Genomic DNA, 15,578 nt, shown 5'->3' on the forward strand with positions numbered 1-15,578 from the left:
TTTTTTTTTTTTTTTTTTTTTCTATCAGTACCCTCTGGAGAAATGAGAAATGTTTTCTTGCTTATTTTCATAATTCACACTATTTCTATTATCATAGGTTCTTCTACCTCCTCGTCCACCACGACCATCAATCTTTTGGAGAACCGCTTTAAATTTTTCTCCAAGAGGAGTAACATCGAGTTTAAACTCATGAAATTGAAGATAATTCATCAAGCTATTAACGACAAATGTAGATAAGACTTTTAATTCTTCAATTGCAATAACATTATGCTCAAACTTTTTTTTTTGGCATACTTCTAATCTTTGCAACAACTCTTTGATAGTCAGTTTCTTCTCCATCGATCAAAAATTGTTGACATTGCAAGAATACAATTAAAAAAATCTTTTACACTTTCCTTTGAATACTCTAATGACTATAATTTTTCTCATTAAATTTAAGAAGTTGAGGTTGCAACATGCCAGTTGGTATTAGAATTTGAACTGTGATAATTTTGTTAAAAAAAAAGTTGTGAATTTTCTTGTAGTATAATAATATGTAAATTCAATTCTTCATATTTAGATTAGGTTAGAAATAACGATTCTCCACAATTATATGATATTATTCAGTGCGTCATGGTGCAACCCAACTTCTTAAATTTAGTTAGAAGAATTATAATGGATGAACTATTCAAATGAAAGTGTTATATGACTCTAAGATTTGTGAAAAATTGTCAAAATCGATTGTATGTTTGCATTTACTAGCTCTTTATTCTACCACTGTTCAAATAAGACAATGTCACAATATTATTAGTCGAGATTTGTTTATGGAGCGTTACCGTGCTTCAATGATGGTGATCAATCTCTTTTGCCAATTTGTCAGCTTCTGAATATCTTAATAAATCTATTTGACTGCAAAATTATTTGTAAGATGCTCGTATTGAATTCTCAAAATTTTAAAAATATTTATCCGAGCTTAAATAAATACATCTAGGGTTGTATTCAGTTTGAATTCAATTTGGAAAGAGAACCTGGAAATAAAAACAAAATGTATGAAATGATTTGAATGATTTGAATATCAGAATATGTGAAGGGAATGAAAGACCACCATGGGTTATTACGAGGGCCCAAGAGAGTGATAGGACTCATAAAGCCCATTTACATATGAATGACAATGGCTGGCCTGACCCATTTCACCTTTACATTCTTCAACAGCACTAATCTCCTTTAATACCTCTATCCGCACTAGTTTCCATTCACGGCACCATGTTGAGCTAATAACGAAAGTCCTCATATTTGTCGGTATTCAACATTTTTGTAGACAAATCTACCATTTGGTCATTTGTCCATTTTTCATGACTTTCTATCTAATAAAATAGTAGTGCACCGCTATATGCTTTGTTCTAGCATGAAACATTGTATTTTCTAAAATGCGGAACCGCAAACTATTTGTCGCAATGAAGTGGTATCAGATAGTCAAATTTTTTGGTGTAAATCCTCCATTAAGAGTTTCAACCACATATTTTCTTGAGTTGCTCTAGTCGCTGCTCTGTACTCTGCTTTTATCGTTGACAATGATACTATTGGTTGTCTTTTGTGGCACCAAAAAATTGCTCCTAAACAAAGCTTGAACACATACCCAATGGTTGATCTTCGAGTATCGTGACCTTTGCATAATCAACATTATAGTATCCAACTACCTTGTAGTCTTTGCTTCTTTTGTACAAAAGACAATAGTTGATTGTACCTTTGACATATTTCAAGGTCCGTTGAGTCGAATTCAAATGAGACTTCTTCTTTGCATGTACTGACTCATGACTCTAATTTCATTTTCAAATCTCTTTGGTTTGTTCATGTAGATCTTCTGGTCCAACTTTCTATCTAAGAGAGCATTCTTCACATCTATCTGTCATAATTTTCAATTTTTACTAGCAGCAAATGCTAAAGGACCCGCATGGTAGTGATCTTTGCCGCTGGACTAAGTATTTCATCATATACTAGTTCACATTGTTAAAAGAATCATCGAACTACAAGTCAAGCCTTGCATCTCTCAATTGATCCATCCGAATGATGCTTTACTTTGTTAAACTCACTTGTAAAAGATGCGTTTGACATCTCCTAGTTTTGGCACTAGTTCCTAGATTTGATTTTGATCATCTCCTAGTTTTGGCACTAGTTTTTAGATTTGATTTTGCTCTAAAACTAATTTTTTCCTCCATCGTCTTTTGCAAAGGTGAGCATTGTGGTGCTTCTTCGTACATCTCTAACTCTTTAACTCTATCTTCTATAATAGCAACTTTGACATACTTTGGATTTAGCTTTAGGATTTTTTATAACCGTGTAAGTTGTTGAGATGTTGTTTACTATTTACCGAGTTTGCATGGTTAAGTCATTTATTACTCACCAACATCGGGGTCACTTGAATTTTCAGCCGCATCAACACTTGACCAAATGTGTTCAGTTTGATCTCCCATCTTATATGGTAGAATGTCTTCAATATTGTTTGAATCTTGTAACACACATGGTTTAAGCATCCTAAATCAATGATCTAGTCATTTTCATAATCGGTATGCTCTCTCATCATCGCCATGAACTCTAGCTCGTCTTCTTCTAGTACATCTGCATCCCATTCATCCTCCATTTCCTTTTTGGAGGTTGCCGCATTATTTTCGATAAAAGTTTTTTTTCGAACAACAATTCTTGGACATGTGGCCCTACTTTCCGCAATTGCAGCAAATACTTTCAAACTTCTTCCCTTGATAATTTTTGTTATCATTCTTATGAGTTCTTGAGGGTTGTGAATTTTCATATCCACTTTTTATGGGCGACTTAAACTTTTACTTGTGAAGAGCGCTTCTTCATCGCTATTCAGGGTTGTGCAGTTCCTTGGTAACTTCTTTCTTTGCTTTTTGGCTGGCTAGCAAATTTTCGAACTCTACAAATGTGGTTGAAAGAGTGATCCTTGTACAACAATAACAAAACCTTTATATTCTAGTCGCAATCTGTGGATGATCATCCTCTTCATTCAAGCTTCTCCATTGACGGGCTCTTAATCAAGTTCAATAATCTTCTGATAGATCGACTTGACCATGTGGAAGTACTGAACAATCATCAAGTCACGTTGTGAGATTGATAACTGCTCGTTCTCCTTGTATCATTTTTATTTGAGAATTATCACAAATATGTCACATGCATCTTTTGATGTCTTGTCATCTCGAATGTAATCCAACAACTCTTTTTCGATTTTGGTCTTCAAGACAAACATTGTTTTACCTGCCTTAATTCTTCATTTGCACAAAATGTCATTAGCATCTCCTTTGGTTGTGTAGTTTCGCTTCCGCCAACAATCTCACAAAGGTCTTGTGCTTGTAGATAAGATATCATGCATGTTACCCACGTGTTAGAATTGTTGCTGTTAAGTTCTTTTTATTCCTCTGATGACTTGGAGATCATCCATTGTGTTGTCAGTACCTCAGTATTACCAAACAAGCTTTTTTGACACAAAATTTGTAGAGTCATGAATACTCACGACAAGAAGAAATTCACTCACTAATAATCTCAATGATTTGATTATGATGTAGAGATGAGACTGAACTGCAACTACATAGGAGACTAAAAAATCCCAAAGATGACAACTTGTACCAACTTTACTCTAATACGAGAGTGTTAAACACAACTCCTTGTTGGAAATACTCACACTTTTGTTTAGACCAATCAAGGAAGATTTCAAGATACTTTATACAATTCCTGTATAATACACTTTGCCTTGCTTAGAATTGTTTAAGATTTAAAATGGGAGGTAATTTATAGTAGAGTCTAAACAATATGGATCACAAATTTTGTTTAAGTTTGGGTCAATCTTGGGTTGACATTTTTTTTTTATTAACCCAAAAACATGGTTATAACCCAACCCATCCTACCCTACTTTTAAGACTATTACAAATATACAATAGTTAAAGTGTAACTGATGTTTGTGATAGTTGTAACCTATGAATATTTGATATTTGAATTTTATAAGATTTTAATTGTTAATGCAATGTATACTGTATACAAGTAAGAATTTTAAAACATAAACAACCCAAAATTCCAACCCAACTCAACTCTCTTGGGTTAGATTGTAAACTCTATTTAGGTTGTTTAAGTCACAATTTCAATCCAACTCAAAGATAGAGAGTTTGATTAGGTTGAAAACTCTATTCAGATTGTTCGAGTCACCCACCTATATATATATATATATATTTTTTTTTTTTTTTTCTAAAAAAAAGATCTAAAAGACTTTCTTGACATTATTGTGTATACCTTTAATGATCCAAAATAAAATAATGTGTTTGGATAATCATGATAATTATTATTATTATGATAATTATGAAATAAGTAAATAAATTAATTAGTTAAAAAAAAAAGACAGTAGCAGCTTCGCTGCTGCCATGGAGGATGAGGGGAATGACAGGTGGACTTGGGAGAAAAGAAGGGTCTGCTAGATGGTGGGGAAGCAAGATAGGGAATGGATTAGGATTTGAAACCGAAGGGTAATGGATGGTTGAAACCCAGAAAACAGAGGAAGGAGAAACTTACCCATGTGTTCGGTAATTCGAAAGATTCTTCAGCGATTGTGGTGGTAGTGTGCAAACATGAGGATCGGGGAACGAGTGTGATGATTTTCAGCCACTGAAGCTCTGAATTTAAGTTGAATCGAACGTTTATTCAAATGTAACAAAAAATCCATATCACCGAACCTTTAAATCTCGATGTCTTGGTTCATATTGCATAATAAAGTATAAAATAGGACTTGTTAGAATCTTAATTAGGAGATCTATAAAGTTGTAGAAGAAATCAGAACAAAATCCAAACGGTAGAGATGAAATATGGCTTCGGGACATAACGGGCATTAATAGGAAAGTTGGGAAAATTGCAGAAAACGCAAGGAAAAAGAAGGAGCGCGTGCACTACATGCATGGTGCGTGAGGATCCGCGACTGGGAATGCGACTAGGATTTCTCCTGGCGCGTGGGACAAACACACCAAGAATGTGAGGTGCATGAGATCTCAATTCGGCTTCAGGTTTATCCCGTTCGATTCGTTTTGACCTATTCTACCTAGATTGACTTATACTTACCTTGAAAATTGTGAAATATAGGTCTCATTGGAGGAAATAATGTTGAAATACTCTATTAAATGTACAATCAAGGGAGAAAGGGATTCGAAACTAGGTAAGTAGCATATCGATCTTTGAATTAGTTCTTAATTTGTTTTACAACATGTGAGTATGTTGTTTACCTGATTAAGAGCTTAGTATGTTAAGATGAGCTTTGATATTTTGACGGCTTGCTTGTGATGTAAGCATGATATAAATGATTGCCAGAATGTTCTATGGGTTGAACATGATAAATGTATGAAAGCATGCAGTAAATGTGAGTATGTTATGCATGTTAATGGAAATGTTACGACTCTAGGATATGCTTATTGGCCATGACTTATTTATATGAGTATGATAGTCTACTAATTCCCGTGAAGTTCCTAACCAATGCGCTGTGTGCTAAGTTAGGGACCATGAGTACTCCTAACCGTTGGTATATAAGATAAACATGTCAATTAGTAGACGGGTCGTATTTGACCGAGAGCGAGTCTTACATACGAGTCCGAAAATTCTAGATAAGCATATCAAGAGAGAGTCAGTAACCTAAACGGGAGGTAGCTGAGATACCTCATTAATGAACAGATGACCCTAGTAAGAGAAACTAGGAGTGAATGAGGAATAAAACTTAAAAACACCTGAAAAGATTAGTTATGAACTCATAAAAGATAATATGGCTACTTACTGAGTAATTTAATTACTCATCAAAATTATTAACTTTTCTTTCCAGATTTAGTTGATGCAGGCCAACTGTGGACGAGGACGAGACCAGCGGGCTAGGGACTATTGGAAATCCATGTGTGTATATGTTTTGTGTATTTATGATTGGTTGTCGGAGTTTCTTATCGATGTCAGTGATAGCTCCTGTGAATCGCGTTGGCGATGAGCAAGTGTTACAATACCCGTAACACATACCTTCAACCTCACCCCATTTCACTTCAATTAGGACCATATAAAGTTAGAAGTGAGTACATACATCACCACGTGGTGATTGTGTATAATTTAAGTAATAAGGTATGTAAATCTATGGTTCCAATCGACCAAGTTTATGATTCTCTAATAGACAAATAAGTGGAAAGAGAGAGGGAACTAAAAAGTCAAGAAAAGCCATGCGAGTATTCACCACAATCATCACTTGATTTTGCTTACTTTTTTCCATATCTCATAATATTCAATATATTTCTTCTACATATTCAACAACAACTTAATGCCTAAGCTGAATCAGTCAATTTGCCTTTTTTAAATATCAATAATGAATTAATTAAAGGAAATGTAATTATTAAGTCATTTTTAGTTTGACCAAACATGATTATGTGGAAGATATTCAATTTCCTCATAATTTCCCTCCTCTCATTTTTTATTTAATTCAAAAACAAGCTTCCAACCTCAATTTACACTTATGTATTTTTGTCATAAGAGGTACATAAACCCGCTCTAAATCACATCCGAATACACTTAGTTCTAAAGATAGGATTTTCGAAAAAACACTTAAAATAATTAGATTTTCTACTTATACCAACGAAATGCAAATTCTTTTGGTACAATCGTAATGTTTATAATAATGATATGTTGTGACTTCTTGAAAATTTGGTCGGTCAGAGCAATCATGATTCTGAATCCTAATATGAACTACACTAAGAAAATCAAATAAGGGTATTACAAACTTTTTGCTATTCCAATCTACAAATTTCTTGCAACCAGCGACGTGTTCGAAAGTGTAAATTATTTTTAAAGCAATTCCAAAGACAGAAGAGTTAAAGACTCCATTGCTTGGAAACTTAAAATTAATTACTTTAAGAAACTATTTTAATAGAATAGTCAAAGTTTATATTCTGTATGAAAAGTAAACGTAATTTCTAATTGAAAGATTCGTTTAGAAATAAAAAAATAAAATAAAAAAGGAAAAAGAATGTAAGACAATAAGAGTGTCTTTTTCTTTTTCAAATTAAAAAATGTGGATTTGGTTACCAATTTCTTTGCATGACTTTACGTAGAATAACGAAGTAGTTGACTTGAGATTAACGATTTATTATAATATTCGTTGATTTATAACATTTTAAAATACGGACTTGATTTTAAAGAAAATAAAACCATAGAAGATATAACTATTGTTAAATATATTTTCCATCCCTTCTTAGTTATATTTTATTTTATTTTTTGAAAAATTATATTTATTTACCTATATTCATAATTAAAATTTCATAGAATTCAAATATCAAACGTTCACCCGTCTCAATGCATCACTAACCTCAGTTATAAATGTCAAATATTCTTAATTTTCAGAATAATCTTAGAAGTAAGGTATATTAGTTATAAATGTTAAATGTTCTTGATCTTTATAATAATCTTAAAAGTAAGGTAGAGTAGTTGTAACGGCTCTATTTTTTTTTTTAATATAATAGAGACGCTACTATGTGCATGATATGCCTAATATGCGTGAAAATTCATTTTCAAATATTTATATGTAGACGATGTCATGGACTTCAATGTTCGAGAAGTTCATTTGCAATAAAAGTAAATATCGAAAGAGTAGTAAATTTGAAATAACAGTAATTTCGGAGAAATGAAAACGTCCTCTTCTAATTTAAGGGCCACAACTTAAAAAGAAATGTAACTACCCTAGCTTTGGTTTCATGGCCTACACAACATCGTTGTCATCCGTGCAAAAGTGTCTTACTTACCTGAAAATAAGAGTAGCATATAACTTGTGATATTTTAAGAAATACTCAGTAACTCCATTGTTGAGGACGGGAGATGCATACACAAGCAATTATAGTGAGACCTATCCTTTTATAAAATATGATAGCATGACCTTGGACTCCGTTTTCCAGCCTAGACAGGGTTGGATCTGTGGTACTTCCCCACACACGACCCACACACGTACATATGAACCCACCAGGCGGGCCCCTAGGTCTGGCTCGTCGGGCTAGCGCTCTCTCACACCGCTGGACACCACAAAGGGGTCCAAATCATAGGCCCACATAGGTTTACTCTGCTTTCCAGCCTAGGGGTACATATACGAAGGAAAAGGAATTGCATGATATCATGGCGAACATAAACATCGTAAGGTACACATCTGTATAATCATAACAGGGAAGTATCCTGATTCACATGACACACATAAATGTATGGGGTCCCCAATTATTGCATATGTTTTACAATCAAAATTGTGCCTCCTTTCATTCATGACATAGCGTGCATATGAATTATGCATACATTATTCTTATCACATCTTCCATAATTAGTATACATGGCTTTGAGAGTTATGCATCATGTATCATTGATAACATAATATAACTCCTAAAAACAATCCTAACATAACATGGCATGACATAGCATAGCATGACATACAATCATAAGATACGACATGGTCACAGGACACATGTCATCATCATACAACAATCAAGTCATTGACCAAGTACAACAATAAGGTTCCTTACTTAGTTGGCCTATATGAGAATTATTATCTTATCCTTAGTGCTAGTCTGAAACTATTCTTAAAACTTAGTAAACCTATGTGGGCCTACGATATGGAGATAGAACATGTTAAAGGGCTTAATCGGCCTAATGATCTTGAATAATCCTCTAATTTTGTTTAAAACATTTTAAATTAGAGAACTAGTGGTTGTACTTGTTAAACGTAGAATAGATCATATTTGTGTATAGTAAGATAATCTAGTGATTTACTAGTTTGTTACCAAATCTATGATTTACTAGTTTGTTAACAAATCTATGATTTCATAGTTTTGTTACAAAATTTATGATTTCATGGTTTGTTACTAAATCTATGAATTAGAATGTAATCTTCATTATACACATCTATAAATACATGAGGTCATGACCCTAAGTCAGGTCATTGAGCCATTCAACCTAACATGTTATCAAAGCCAAAGGTTTATTTTTAAATGTCTACCATATCTTCCTCCTCCTCTCCATCCACCATCTCCAACACCGTCTCAACTACCATGGCAACCTTTGGCCCAATCCCTCTACACCATGCTGTCACAATTCGTTTAACCAAAAACAACTTCATCATATGGCGCGCCCAGCTCCTCCCCTACCTACGGAGTACGAAGCTTATAGGCTACCTCGATGGCACCAATGTCGCACCTGCCAAGTTGGTCCCTTCCTCAACTGCGGCTGGTGCTGAGCTGGTCTCTAATCCGGCCTATAATCAGTGGTATGATCAGGATCAACAGGTCCTTAGCGGTCTTCTCTTCTCCATGTCTGAGGAGATTCTTCACGATGTGGTTGCCGCTACTACGTCCAAAGAGGCGTGGGATACCCTGCAACGGATGTTTTCGTCGTCAACTCGTGCTCGCACTACTCAGATTCATGTTGAGCTCGCCACGTCCAAGAAACGAGATCAATCTGATGCAAATTATTTTCGCAAGATCAAAGGGCTAGCCACCGAGTTGGCTGCCGTCGGCTCTGCCTTGCAGGATGATGATGTGATCACGTATCTTCTCGCTGGTCTTGGCTTTAACTATAATCCCTTCGTCACCTCAATGGCTACCAAGATGAATCCCTCACGTTTGATGATGTGTTTGCACATCTAATGACATGTGAAGCTCGCCAACTACAACACCAGGCTGAACTTCAGTTAAATCTTGGATCTTCTGCCAATTATGCTGGTCGTGGTGGTCAGCAGAAGAATCGTGGGCGTAGGGATCGTGGTCGTGGTCATTCTCAAGGTTATGCACCCTCTCGTCCTGCTGGTGATCGTCGTGGCCCTTCTACTCGTCCTTCCTGCTAGATCTGCTGCAAAGTGGGGCATACTGCTATCCGCTGCTGGCATAGGATGGATGAGTCCTATCAAGATGAACCTTCTTCTGCTCCTCCTACGACACTGGCGGCTACTTCCTCTTACAAGATTGACCCAAATTGGTACAGCGACACAGGCGCTACGGATCATATCACCAGTGACCTAGATCGTCTCGTTGTGCGTGAACGCTATCATGGAGGTGAACAAGTTCAAGTCGGAAATGGAGCAGGTTTACGTGTTTTGCATATTGGTCATTCTCTAATTAATACTGCTACTCGTCCTCTTGCATTGCGTAATATTTTGCATGTGCCTGAAATTTCCAAACATCTTCTTTCCGTTCATAAATTTTATCGTGATAATGAAGTATTTTTTGAATTCAATCATTGGCATTTTTCTATAAATGATCGACGGTCGAGGAAAAGTCTCATAGATGGGAGGTGTGAATTTGGTCTCTATCCTATTAAGCCATCCGATGTTGATGATCTCAAGCACGCCTTGGTGAGCAAATCTACTACTCACGCCCAATGGCATGCACGTCTTGGACATCCTTCATCTCAAGTAGTAAAATCAATTTTGCGTCTCAATAATATTTCGTGTGCTAGTGAGTCATCTTTGTCAGTTTGTAATGCGTGTCAGTCAACAAAAAGTCATCAGTTACCATATGCTAGTTCTTTCCATAGGTCTTCGTCACCTTTGGAACTTATTTTTTTTGGATGTTTGGGGCCTTGCACCTCCATCTGTTGGGGTTTTAAATATTATATTAGCTTCATTGATGATTTCAGTAAATTTTCGTGGATCTATTTGATGCATGATCGTACAGAAGCTCCTCGTATATTTTTGTAATTCCAAGTTCATGTTGAGCGCCTCCTAGATACTAAAATCAAGTGGGTCCAATCTGATTGGGGTGGGTAATATCAGAAAATTTATAACACATTTTTTTGTTCCCTTGGAATTGCTCATCATGTTTCGTGCCCTCACACACATCAACAAAATGGGTCTGCTGAACGCAAGCACCGTCATATTGTTGAAACTGGCCTAGCCCTTCTAGCTCATGCTCATGTACCTATTAAATTTTAGGACGACGCGTTTCTTACAGCCACATATCTCATCAATCGTCTTCCTACTCGTGTCATCGATAACAAATGCCCCTTAGAGCATCTTTTTCATACCCCACCAAATTACTCCTTATTAAAAAAATTTGGGTGTGCTTGTTGGCCTCATCTTCGTCCTTATAACAAACAAAAGCTCTCTTTTCGATCAAAGGAATGTGTCTTTCTAGGCTATAGTTCTTTACATAAAGGGTATAAGTGTCTTGACACAGATTCTGGTCGTGTCTATATGTCTAGAGACGTCATATTTGATGAAAATGTTTTTCCATTCAAGAGAGCCCTACCTATTTCTTCCCCAATCATGCAGTCGACGCATAATGTCCCTGATTTGTGTGCCTTGCATTTGGGTAATAGCAGTACTAATTTGGAGAATGATCACATGCATATGTCTGTGCCTACTAACTCTTTGGATGCAGAAAATTTGTTGTCTACATCAGCTTCGGAATTGCCGCAGCAATCCTCCGCGTCGCTGCCATGCGAATCGGCGTTGGTTGTTCCGCCAATGATTGAGGTCTCGGCTCCTCCGCCAGCAGATGATATTGCACAATGCCCGATCAAATCCTCGGCCGCTGGTCAACCAACTGCTGTAGCATCGGTTGCTCCCCTCGCAACGGCTGATACGACTGTCCCCTCAAATGTGGATCCTGCACCTACTACTCATCCGTATGGTACTCGATTGAAGCACAATATCAAGAAACCCAAGGTGCGTACAGATGGAACAATAACATATTTTGTAGTTCGGTCTTCTGCCTCTGAACCTACTTCACATATTACTGCTATGGAACATCCCCTCTAGCGTCAGGCAATGAATGATGAATTTCAGGCACTTTAAAAAAATAAGACATGGCACTTAGTTCCTCCTCGTGCTGGTCTTAACGTTATTGATTGCAAATGGGTTTTCAAACTCAAGCAAAAGCCAGATGGCTCTGTTGATCGCTACAAAGCACGCCTGGTTGCTAAAGGGTTTAAACAACAGTATGGCATTGATTATGATGATACCTTTAGTCCAGTTGTTAAGCCCACTACCATTCGGCTCTTACTATCTCTTGCTATTTCTCGTGGTTGGGCTATTTGGCATATTGATATTCAAAATTCTTTTCTTCATGGCTTTCTTAATGAAGATGTTTATATGAAGCAGCCCCCTGGATTTGTGGATTCTCAACACCCTGGTTATCTCTGAAAGCTGGATAAGTTGCTTTATGGCCTTAAACAAGCTCCGCGTGCCTGGTTTTCTCGCCTTAGCTCCAAATTATTACAGCTGGATTTTACACCTTCAAAGGCAGATGTTTCTCTTTTCATTTTTAACCAGACGGGCATTCAGATGTATATCCTCATCTATGTTGATGACATTATTATTATCAGCTCATCTTCTACGGCTACTGAGAAACTTCTTACACAACTTCAGGATGATTTTGTCATCAAGGATCTTCGCATTTTGAGTTATTTTCTTGGGATTGAGGTCCGCCATACTTCCAATGGACTTATTTTGACACAACATAAATACATTCAAGATTTATTGTCCAGAACCAATACGCTCACCTCCAAAGGTGTGCTCACACCTATGCTGCCTAGTGAGAAGTTGTTATTGGATGGTGGTGAAAAGCTTTCGCCTGAGGATACTACTTGCTATCGGAGTGTCGTTGGTGCTCTTCAATATTTTTCTCTGACATGTCCTAATATATCATTCTGTGTCAATAGAGTGTGTCAGTGCATGTCCTCCCCGACATCTATACATTGGGTGGCAGTCAAACGAATTCTTCGTTATCTACATGACACTATTGATATGGGTTTGTGTCTTACAAAGTCCAACACTAATTTGTTGAGTGCCTTTTCAGATGCTGATTGGGCCGAGAATCCTGATGATCGTCGAAGCACTAGAGGCTATGTGATCTTCTTTGGTGGTAATCTTATCTCTTGGAGTTCGAGGAAACAATCAACAGTTACTCGTTCTAGTACGGAGGCTGAATATAAGGCGGTTGCTGATGCCACTGCCGAATTAATTTGGATCCAAGTTCTCTTGCGTGAGCTCGGGATCTCGCAAGCGCGAGCACCTAGTCTGTGGTGTGACAACATTGGTGCCACCTACCTGTCCGCCAATCCAATTTTTCATCGACGGACGAAGCATGTTGAGGTTGATTATCACTTCGTTCGTGAATGAGTATCGACTCGTCAGCTTGATGTTCTACTCATTTCTTCCAAGGATTAGCTCGCCGATATCATGACAAAGTCATTGTCAGCTCCTTCTTTTAGCAATTTTAGGCGCAATCTGAACTTAGTAGTACATCGTCCAAATTGAGGGGGGTGTTAAATGTAGAATAGATCATATTTGTGTATAGTAAGATAATCTAGTGATTTACTAGTTTGTTACCAAATCTTTGATTTACTGGTTTGTTACCAAATCTATGATTTCATGGTTTGTTACTAAATTTATGATTTAGAATGTAATCTTCATCATCTATAAATACATAAGGTCGTGACCCTAGGTCAAGTCATTGAGCCATTCAACCTATCAGTACTCACCTTGATTGCCTCTGATAATGTTACAAATAACCATATGTGGATAAAAAAAAAAAATATAAGAAACGGGTCCAAAAAGTCCAAGCGGAGTCATTGCTGAAATAGGCCTCTGGAGTTGATCGCTAAAGGATCGACTTATGACAGTCCATGAAAGTATTTTAAGATGAAGTTTTCATTTTATGATCAAATTTAAACGTTTATTTCCTCACAAAATGATTATGTTATGATGACAGTAGCGACTCTAGGTAAGTAAAAATTTAGGATCGTTACATAGACGTTTGAAGGTACAACGATCGTCATGCACCATGTCAAGCATGATGATCATCTCAATCTCATAGTGTATGCATCTCTTCGCATCATAAAGAGGAAGTATCTTGATGAATATGACCATATAACTATGCATGAGGTACCTTTACTTTTCAATTTAAACAAATAATGCAGCACAACTCATTCATTACTCACATTACACTTGGTAATATGCATACATAAGCTTTTATAAATCATTTCATTCATAACATAGCTTTCAAATCATAGCTTAGGGGTTATGCATCGTAAAATTCTTCATTTCTATACATATTCATATTATAGTACATCATGACATCTCACAACATAACATAACTCATCAACATAAATTGACATTACATTTATAACAAAATGTTACTTGGCATATCTTGGCATATCACAAACATACATACATAAGATATGTGCACAGTTATTGGACACGTGTCATTATATATAAAGCAATCCTTCCAACCAATTGATGGTAGACTCACTTGCTTTGTTGATCTACCCCTTCATGCTAGCTTAAGGCTCCTCTCTTAAATTTAATTCTACTAAAAGAATCCCACAATCAATAAATTAGAATTCTACTATGTGAGTTAGACTCACCTAATTTTTCATAAAATAATTTAAACTTACTTCTAATAATTTAAATTATCTAAACTTAATTTTGCATAAAATAATTTAAACTTGATTTCAAAAGTTTAAACTAGGTAAAAGGTAGTTATACTAATCTTAAATGCTTCCAAAGAGTTGAAACTAATAAGAAAGAGTTTGTACGTATCAGACCCAAGTCGGATCAACTGAAATGTTGGTCTGGAATTGTCAAAAAACATATTCTCCGACTGATTTTGAATCGTTCAAGTAGTATCTAAGGAAGTAAGAGACCTCTTCTTATAATGGAACCTAACTCCCCACTTTTCAACGTAAGTACGTGGACAACTTTATTTATTTATTTTTGTTATTCCACTAACTATTATTTAACTAATTTAAAATATTTGAAACGGGTGTGGATCAAATAGGAGAGTCAAGTGTTTTAATTTCTTAGGAATATCCTAATTATGATGTCATTGGACTCCACACGTGGAGTTGGAGGTCTACAAAGAGACCCAAGCTAACACCGACTAAGGACATTGAGTTATTATCATGTTTAAATGTTTGGACAATGTTGAAGAAAATTTGTCATTAAATAATTTTTCTAGCATTACGACATATATGCACGTGATAACACCTTTATTTTTAAGATAGGGGTGGGTTTGTTACATAATATTTCTTTTTATTAATTATTTTCTTTTCTTAATAAAAGAAAAGAAAAAGTAGGAATAATTATTTGGCATCTCCTCCGACAACCACACTCATTAGAAGTATATGTTTTTGAAGGAGTAGATCACTTAATATAACATGTCTTGAATGACATAATTTTTTAATTAAACATTGGTTACCTATAACCCACCTAATCATTAACAAACATATGCCAAATTATATAGTCTTTTCCATCCCTAATTTTTGTTAGAAACTTAATTACATTACAATATGGGCTTTAAAACATAAGTTTTTTTAATATAATTTATCACTTACTTTTCGTTCATTTAAACTAAAATTAATTGTTTTTCTTGATATTTTAGCAAATAAATTATAAAAAATACATAATGATCTTATAAAAATGTTGGTTAACTAGATCATTATACCTATTTGGTGGCATTTTAGTATTGGTTTACCATTTTAATATGATTTTTGAGAATTTTAGGAATTACTTTAACCTAATTATTAAAATAAGAAAAAGAAAAGGAAAAAGAAAA

General features: G+C 35.7%; 1 protein-coding gene and 1 non-coding gene across 2 annotated transcripts in view; both read left to right on the forward strand.

Moving 5' to 3' along the window:
• LOC111483623 (transcription factor MYB44-like) overlaps nt 1–13,756 on the forward strand; it is a 17,185-nt gene extending 3,429 nt beyond the window's left edge. The window contains exon 3 of the mRNA XM_023129842.1: nt 13,746–13,756. The gene's annotated coding sequence lies outside the window, so the exon portion shown is untranslated. The remainder of the gene's footprint in view (nt 1–13,745) is intronic.
• LOC111484620 lies at nt 9,543–9,681 on the forward strand. Its single transcript, XR_002718546.1, has one exon. It is a non-coding gene; the product is annotated as a small nucleolar RNA Z247 (small nucleolar RNA).
• Nucleotides 13,757–15,578: the final 1,822 nt, after the last annotated feature.

Source organism: Cucurbita maxima, unplaced genomic scaffold, assembly GCF_002738345.1.
Source record: "Cucurbita maxima cultivar Rimu unplaced genomic scaffold, Cmax_1.0 Cma_Scf00009, whole genome shotgun sequence".
Lineage (NCBI taxonomy): Eukaryota > Viridiplantae > Streptophyta > Magnoliopsida > Cucurbitales > Cucurbitaceae > Cucurbita > Cucurbita maxima.